The 9,174-nt window shown below is 38.0% G+C and overlaps 1 long non-coding RNA gene across 14 annotated transcripts; it reads right to left on the bottom strand.

The window, feature by feature from the left end:
- On the bottom strand, positions 1 to 5,353 carry LOC110799367 (uncharacterized). 14 transcript variants are annotated; one of them, XR_008920573.1, is made up of 9 exons: positions 5,201 to 5,352; positions 5,041 to 5,099; positions 4,223 to 4,292; positions 3,709 to 3,775; positions 2,889 to 3,285; positions 2,703 to 2,797; positions 2,509 to 2,609; positions 2,174 to 2,216; positions 1 to 1,644 (listed from the first exon to the last, which is right to left on the bottom strand). It is a non-coding gene; the product is annotated as an uncharacterized lncRNA (long non-coding RNA). The 14 variants fall into 14 exon arrangements; XR_008920574.1 differs by having other exon boundaries at positions 2,509 to 2,634; XR_008920569.1 differs by having other exon boundaries at positions 2,174 to 2,609; positions 5,201 to 5,353.
- Between the last annotated feature and the right edge of the window lie 3,821 nt (positions 5,354 to 9,174).

A 9,174-nucleotide genomic window follows, 5' to 3' on the forward strand; every position in this document is an offset into this window, starting at 1 on the left:
TAACAAGAAGAATAAAACTTGAATTTTAAATAATTGGTCTTCGATCAACATAACATTAAAAATACTTACAAAAATCTAGAAGTACATAGTACGTTAAAATCCATAGTACATGATAATGTCACTAATATGTTACTAACTAAATAGTCCAAAACATAATTAAAAAAAACACAAATTGTATCTACTAAACCGAAGAACTAAATCCTAGAAAAACTAGGATCTAATAGTGGTAGTAGCTTATAAGCGCAAGTGTCATGGCTTCATTCTCATGCGGCTCCTTATCACGTTGGACGATCTTCAAAGAAAAATCAAAATGAAATAAGCATGAGTTGGAAATCCAAATCACCCGTCGGAAATGAACCAAAACAACAATGAAACAATAAATGTTAACTCTAATAAAAGACGAGGGTTGATTCCCTTCTTATCAACTTATCAACTTCATAGTTCATACGTACAGACCAGATTAGCCCCTGCAAATACATTATATAAACATATTGTTTCAAATCCGAATGGTTGAATCTCCCTTGTATAAAACCCTGATCAAGCCATCATAAACATTTACTCTTTTCTACAAAAATCATGAAATACCAGAAGACTTTTATGTACTGACAACATAAAATTACAACATTCATAAACTCTTATTTTCATTGATTGACTGGGTAGAGTCGGAGTCAAAATCAGTATCAGCTATACCAGTTTCATTTTTCCTAGCTTCTGACATATATACCACTACAATAACGGCTATACCAGGGTATCCAGTCCCAAGAGTCAATAGTTTGCATTTCTTTGTCTCTTAGATGATAAAGCTAAATTAATAATAAACTTAACAAAAGTTATCAACAGCATGGGTATCGGGATAGTGATAGACTTGGATATTTGCGTTGGGATAAGGTGTAGCTCGAAGAAGAGTGGAGGCCTGATAGCATGGACTAGATATTGGGAGATATTCACTAGACAATCAGGGTGATACTTGATAGTTGAAAGTGAGACGTACTGGCTAGTTGGGGGTGATTAGCCTATCAATGCCTACTAACCATAGTTTGTGTTGCAACAATGTTTGAAGACTTTATGGAATTACGGGTCGGCTGAAATAGTGTATGATGACTTTATGGGTGGGCTGAAATCGCCTGCACAGAAGAAGAGATCAGCAAGGCTGACAAACTTTGGAGGTGTGTTTTCTTTGTTTTCTTACTAGTAACTAACCAAAGCTAACATGTTCAGTACCTACTAAATAGGACATAGGTTAAGAACAGAGTAACAAAGAAAAAAACACCACTTACACAATAAACATGTTAGCTATTTTTCGTAACTTATCCGAAAAAGGACGACACAGCTAGGATAGCAGCAGAAAATAACACCAGAACAACAAATTGGATAGTAGAAGAAAAGAGCACCAGAGCAACAAATTGCAACAGAAAAATAGAAGCAGTAACCAAAAAAGTCAGCCCCTAACCGCAAAGAACACTCAGACACACTACTGTTCTTTCCAGTGCTGTGAAGCGAGTGCTATTGCAGGTTGATAATAATCAGATAACGGGCCAACCAAAATAATAAACTGGAATAATAAATTTCAATTCAAACCTTAAAAACAACCTCAAGCGCATATAATAACACAAATGTTTCAGCAGGGTAGCCCTAATGCATATTCTGAAATTCAACACGGCAAGACAGGGCCGTCAATGATAAGAAAATCTAGTCTAAAAGTTCTGAAAAATATAATCACCACTACTTTTACACAACTAGAAAAAGAAACTAGATAAATCCGAGGGACACCATAAAATTGGTTACATACAGAAATAATAATCACGAGGGACACCATAAAATCCAAAGGGGAAAATGAAAATTGTCTAACAACAGCGAAAATGTAGGACAAGTAAGTAACCTTTCAAGTCAAAGAACTATATATTCTTGTTTTCTTAACTTTGAAACTCAAAAAAATTGTAGAAGCTCATTACAACAAAATCAAAAGTAATGCATGTATTCAAATCACACATGACACATCAACAATAATACAAAATCTACCCATATATTTAGATAGCAAATCGAAATCAACAAAAAAAAAAGTATACTAACATGATAGGTAGCTACTATTTTCAAAACTCAAACTACATTCCTAATAACTTTATTTTACTTTACATCAAACATCAATTAGTAAAATTACTGATGAAAACTTTACCTAAGCACATCTAAGAGCCCCCAACAAAAGACCAAGCTCTAACCTGTTTTCAAAAAGAAAGTTAAGCGGCCTTGTTTCAGAATTCAGAAAGAGAAGAATGTTATTGCTCTAACCTAGTTCTCTAAGTTGCCAAATACATATCAAGGCCTCCAGAGCATACAAAGAACATTCTCTATACAATTGCAATAGAAACATGTCGGTTTGAATGTTTGATCACCTCCCCTCTCACCCCATAATATTTGTAGATAATAATATCTGTCTTATTGTTAAACCATCATTTTCTAAAGTCAATTAGGAGGGGATTGTTTTTGTTGTAAGAAGACAATGCATCTTACATTTCAGCTGATGCTACTGCTTTTCCCCTTTATTTTTATGTACTCTGATATAAAGCTTCACATGCTCTTAATTAATGGGCCGACTCTTGCTAGTACTTCAGCTGCAAATGAAACTACCTAAAAACCCTAGATATCCAAAATTAGAAAAAATAACGAAAAATTAAACAAAAACAAGGAGGAACTTTTGATGTTACCTTACGCTAGACCATCTACATCATATAAGATGACAAAACCATTAATATGGACGAACAAGATCTGCAAATTGAGACAAGAGATTGAGAAATACAACCTGCACAGAGACAAATAATGAAGCTATGTGAAGAGCATACAATTCCACGGAGAGCATATTCAACCAAGAGCAGCAACTTTAAGACACTTACATCTGTAGAGTGAGTCACCATACTTCAACAGCTTAACATAATCCTTGGAGATTTTTGAAATCAGGTTTCCTGCAGTATTCACTTGTCCAAGGGAAAGCTTGTAGCGATCATTATGGTAAAGAACATGGAGGAGATCTCCATAAAAGGGTGGATATCATAGAGCCTAGGGAACTCATCAATAATGGAAGAAAGCTTTTCATGAAAGTTCTGTTGTGTGTATTTGACTTTCCTCATGTAAAACTGCCTAAGACGAGAAATTGCATAACCTTTATGGACAACTGTTGGGGTTTAACCTTGAGTTCGAGATAGAACAAATTCTATCATTTCTTTCCCATTGGGAACAACTGTAATTTTCTTGAGGTTATACTGCACCATTGTTACAAGTTATTGATCAAGCCTGAAGAAGAAAGATAAACAGAATCAAATGTTGAAACTTGTAAAGAAAGAAGTTCTCTATAGACTAGGATTAAACAGAGTGTAAGAAAACAAAATTCGAATAAAAAAAAAGGGCACTGAGTGCAAATAAGTAAACCAGGAAAACAATAACAAGGCGTACGACAAGATTAGAATGGATTGTACAGAGAAAAGCCTTGCTTGAGAAAAATATCTACTATCAAACTCTAGCAAACATAGGCTTCACTTTTGAGAAAAACTAGATTAGAGCTTTATTACGCACGTTACTTTTATAGCTTAGATTATCCTAGACCTGACAATTAGAATGGTATACTGGTTGAAACCCCACAACCGGAACTCCGCCAATTTTAAACCCATGTATACATGGATCAAATATCACTGGCCAATACCTAACCGCCTACTATACCTCGTTACACCTTCTACTGCATATGGAGCCGTCCCTGAGCTAGAGCAGGAGGGGCACCTGGCTGACCCTGGGATGGAAATGATAACATAATTTTTAAATACAATAATGAAGTGGGAATAGACTAATTAGACATGAAAACAACTCTAAAACAAAGCCAATAACAAGATTTCATCATTTTAAACATAAACAATGCTCCAAACTATGAATAAATCACGCATTGCAATGTTCCAATAAGATAAACAATGTCCCAAAATTATTGACTACTGATTACTAGGAAGATCATTAAGTCCACTATGAATGAATCACGCATTTCAAACAGGTCCAAAATAATGAGTAGCTTTCGTGCGCAACATTTTAGTAGGTAAGCAATACGAAGTGTGGCAAAACTTCCCGAGAAATACAAAGTATAAATTGTAGCATCATCACATGAGATCACACCATATTACACAGAGTAATATGTAAACATGAAGGACGAAATAACAAGTTCTAACTCAGTAAATCATTATATACTTACAACTTTGTCAGAAGGGACATGTAGCCCATCTAAAAGTCCCATTCCAAGCTCAAATTTTTCTCAATTGCAACTGCAAACTCGTCGAAACACCGAATTCAGGCACAGAACAACATAATCTCAGCTTCTAAGATATTCAATGAAAAAGAGCTAGTGTTAATAATACTTAAAAAATCATGAATCAAACATCAAAGTTTCTACCTGATCTTACATCACGGAGGGTGAAGGTTTAGGTTCTCGCTAGTGCTTCTTATTACACTAAAAAACATTAAGCAAGACACAAATACAAACAAGCCTCAAAACACACACGGACTAAATTTGCCCTGTATGAGGCTGGAAAATAAATTTATTCTTGTACTCGTAGTAATTTGAAGCAACAACAGTAGACAGAAGGCATTGGTACAACAGATCAAGAGGAAAGCAACTCAAGTATAGCCAGCATTAAGCACATATAGTTCAAAACATTATGTCAAGATCTTAAGCTTATTGGGTCCTTTAAATCCAACACAATTTACCTTTCAATCATGACAGAATGTCAAGATGAAAAGAACAAAGATTTCAACAACACTCAAAAACAAAAATATTAACACAAATTAGGGCAAGAATCGCAAATTTCTACTCAACATAGACAAATATAAACCCAATTTAAGAGTGAACTCAAAATTACTCGGTCTAAACTAATTATATTAGAATAACGAAATCAAACAATATGATTCAACTGGGAAAAAAATATCTAAAACCCTAGAAATTCAGATTTCAAAAAAGAAGAACGGAAATTGAAAAGTAAAAGAAAAGAACTTGTAAACAAAAAATTATTTTACCTTTCACAAGACCGACAAGGTAGAAGATGTTAAATAACCATTGGAATGCCGAACAAGATCTACAAATTCAGAGAATGAAATTTAAAACAATGGAAGAGGTGAGACAGAGAAATACAAGCCCAAGAGAAGAAAAATGACGAAGGTACGTGAAAGAGCTTACAATTCCAATGAGAGGAGATTAGATCTGAGATTCTTTAGCAGGAGATGAGAGGTGGTGAGGGCCTAAGGGGTATTCGATCAGTGAGCCGAGGCGGTTTTTCTTTTCCCCTAAAAGGTGAAGTTGCGGGCAACGATAGCTAATTAGAGAACATCACGTGGATTGCACGTGAATTCTCGACGCTTATAATTGTCTAGATAAAGATGGACGACAAAAAGCGTCTTGAATAAGCGAAAATTAATTTTTGGAACCAACGCTCATAACCAAGCGTCGAGCTCACTGCGTCCAGAAACCAAGGCTTTTCTAGTAGTGAAAGTATCTTGATCAATTGTCTAAGCTACGATAATCAAGACGGATCTGAACGTGTCAGTGAACCAAGTAGAGGAACGACAAGTGGAGTTCTTTGTTCGTGTTCGTTGACATACTATTGTGGAAAACACGCTTCGAATGTAAGTTTGCTTAATCTGTGCTTTATACATGTTTCCTGGCTTTGGGGATTGTTCCGCACATGTTATTATGTTTAACTGTATTCCCCTACAGTTTTGATGATATCGGAATGTGTGTGCCGTCTGGAGCTACTAGGATTACTCCAATACCACATCCGTTCTGGTTGGAAGCACCGTCAAAATGCATTGACCAAATGTCATCACTGGTCATTAAGATTTGCTCGTCGGGTAAGTCGTAATCTTCCTCTTCTGCCTCGACAGGACAGTCGGCTAGGAAATCTGAGACTACTGAACCCTTGATAGACTTCTGTGGAATGTATTTGAGGTCGAATTCTGCTAGCATGACCAACCATCTGGACAACCGCCCGTTGAGTGCTGGTTTTTCGAATAGATACTTGAGAGGATCCGCTTTGCTGATCACATGTATTGTATGGGAGAGCATGTAGTGTCGTAGTTTCTTTGTGGCCCAAACCAAGGCGATGCTGAGTTTCTCGAGCTGAGTGTATTTGGCCTCGTACTCGATCAGCTTTTTGCTTATGTAGTATACGGCGTTCTCCTTGCCTTCAATTTCCTGGGCAAGCATAGCCGCCACTGCTAAATCAGTTGTTGTGAGGTAGAGCCTGAGGGGAATCCCCGGCATGGTTGGCTTTAGTACTGGTGGGTTGGAAAGGTAGCTCTTGATTGTTTCGAATGCATGCTGACAGTCGTCATCCCACACCTTGGGCTCGCTTTTTCGGAGCTTTCGAAATACTGGTTCACAGATCATTGTGAGTCTTGAAATGAACCTGCTGACATATTGTAGTCTGCCGAGAAAACCCCGAATTTTCTTTTCATTCGCTGGTGGTTGCATCTCGAGAATTGCTTTGATTTTTGAAGTGTCAGCCTCTATGCCTTGAGAGTTGATAATATATCCGAGTAACTTGCCTGACGTTACCTCGAATGCGCACTTTTGAGGATTGAGCCTCATGTTGTATTGTCTGAGCCTGTTGAAAAACTTTCGAAGTACCGAGGTATGCTCGTGCCGTTCTTTGGATTTGACAATCATGTCGTCGACATATACCTTGATTTCCCTGTGAATCATATCGCTCATGATGGCTGTGGCTGTTCTTTGATAAGTTGCTCCTGCGTTCTTTAGTCTGAACGGCATAACTGTATAGCAATATGTGCCCCACTGAGTGATGAAGGTTGTCTTCTCCATGTCTTCCTCTGGCATGGGAATCCTATTGTAGCCTGCATACCCGTCCATAAAAGAGAGTAGTGCATGATTTGCGGTGTTGTCGACCAAGATGTCGGTATGGGGCAATGGAAAACCGTCTTTAGGGCTGGCCCTGTTAGGATCCCTGTAGTCCACACACATTCGTACTTTGCCATCTTTCTTTGGAACTAGGACGACATTTGCGATCCATTCTGGATATTTTGCTTCTCGAATAAACCCGGCCTCTAGCTGCTTGGAGACCTCTTCTTGAATTTTGAGGGAAACATCCGGTTTCATGCGACGGAGTTTCTGCTTGATGGGTTATGAACCTAGAATAAGGGGAATTGTATGCTACCCGATGCTTGGATCAACCCCTGGCATATCATGATAGGACCATGCGAAGACGTCTACATACTCTGAAAGTAGCTTGATAAGATCGTCCCGCTCTGCTTGAGAAAGAGTTAAACCAATCTGAACTAGTTTTGAGTCACCGTTGTTAGAAAGGTTGATTATTTCTGTTTCCTCAATTATGGGCGTCCTGTTTTCATGATTTTGAGTGGAAAAGGCCTAGTAAAACCAACGGGATGGTCTACTAGATGAGATTGCACTTGGATTTTGAAATTGATTTTGGAAAATTGTATTTTGTACCGAGAACCGAAAGGGGAACGGTCTCGGGGGTTGGATTTTGGATCTTGAATTTGGAAATATTCTTAGCAATTGGGATTTCCACCTGGAGTTACTCCAATCACCTAACAAGGATAATGGTATCGTCATCATCCCAAAGGGGAGACACAAATTAGGTGTTTACAGAAGGAGAACCAGTGAGCCAACATGTTTTTAAAATGATTAAACTCTTTGAGAACATGAGAGCTATAGATTCCGATGTCTCAAATGAGATGGATATTGACATCATTCTCCATTCGCTTCATAGTGGATATGATCAGTTCAAGTTGAATTACAACATGAACAGCATGGAGAAAACTCTTACAGAGCTTCACGGTATGCTGAAAACCGCTGAAAAGACGCTCAAGCAAGAGAATAAGCACGACGTGCTTATGGTGCGTAAGGGAAAGGGATTCAAGAAATCTGGCAAGGGAAAGGGCAACAAGGGTAAGGGTAAGGCTACGCCCTCACCTAAGTCCAACGGCACCAGTTCTGGTAAACAAAAGAGGGTGACTCGTTCTCCTGCCGTCTCTGAATGCTTCTACTGCAAGAAGAAGGGGCATTGGAATAGGGATTGCTTGAAGAGAAAGGAAGATGAGAAGAACGAGAACCTTCCTTCTACTTCAGGTATGTATTTTATACATTGTAATCTTGCTAATTCTATTTCTTGGGTATTAGATACTGGTTGTGGCTCACACTTATGTTCCAATCTGCAGGGATTAAGGAGAAGTAGAAGGCTTGATAAAGGCGAGATGGATCTACGCGTGGGAAATGGAGCACGGATTGCTGCATTAGCCGAAGGATCTTATTTCTTTGCCTAGTGGTTTTGTTTTGGAACTAAAAAACTGTTACTATGTTCCTAGTATCACCAGAAACATCATTTCTGTTTCAAGTTTGGATTCTAAAGGTTTTAGTTTTCAATTTAAAGACAATAGTTGTTCTTTTGCTTTGAATGGAATGTTTTATGGTTTAGCACAACAAGAAAATGGTCTATATGTGCTAGATACGAGCAAACACATTTATAACATAAATACTAAAAAGGCTAAAACTGATGATTCCGATCTCACATATCTGTGGCATTGTCGATTAGGCCATATAAAAACAAAGCGCATGGAATTACTTCAACGGAAGGGGATTCTAGAATCATTCGACTTAGAGAAGATTGATCAATGCGAATCTTGTTTACTTTCTGGCAAAATGACAAAGCAACCTTTCTCAAAGGTGGGAGAAAGAGCAAGCGAACTACCAGGGCTAATATATACGGACGTATGTGGGCCTATGAGTACGAAAGCTAGAGGTGATTTCAGCTATTTCATAATGTTTACGGACGATTTCAGTAGATATGGCTATATTTACTTAATGAAACACAAGTCTGAATCGTTTGAGAAATTCCGAGAATTTCAAAATGAAGTAGAGAATCAACATGGAAAGAAAATCAAAGCTCTAAGATCAAATCGAGGAGGTGAATATCTTAGCTACGAGTTTGATGACCATCTAAAAGAATGCGGTATTCTTTTTGAATTGACTGCTCCGGGACACCTCAATGGAATGGAGTGTCGGAACGGAGAAACAGGACCCTACTCGATATGGTCGGGTTAATGATGGGTCAAGCCGAACATCCTTTACAGTTATGGGGACATTCGTTGCAAACAGCAGCACTCACACTGAATCGT

This window comes from Spinacia oleracea, chromosome 5 (genome assembly GCF_020520425.1).
Source record: "Spinacia oleracea cultivar Varoflay chromosome 5, BTI_SOV_V1, whole genome shotgun sequence".
Lineage (NCBI taxonomy): Eukaryota > Viridiplantae > Streptophyta > Magnoliopsida > Caryophyllales > Amaranthaceae > Spinacia > Spinacia oleracea.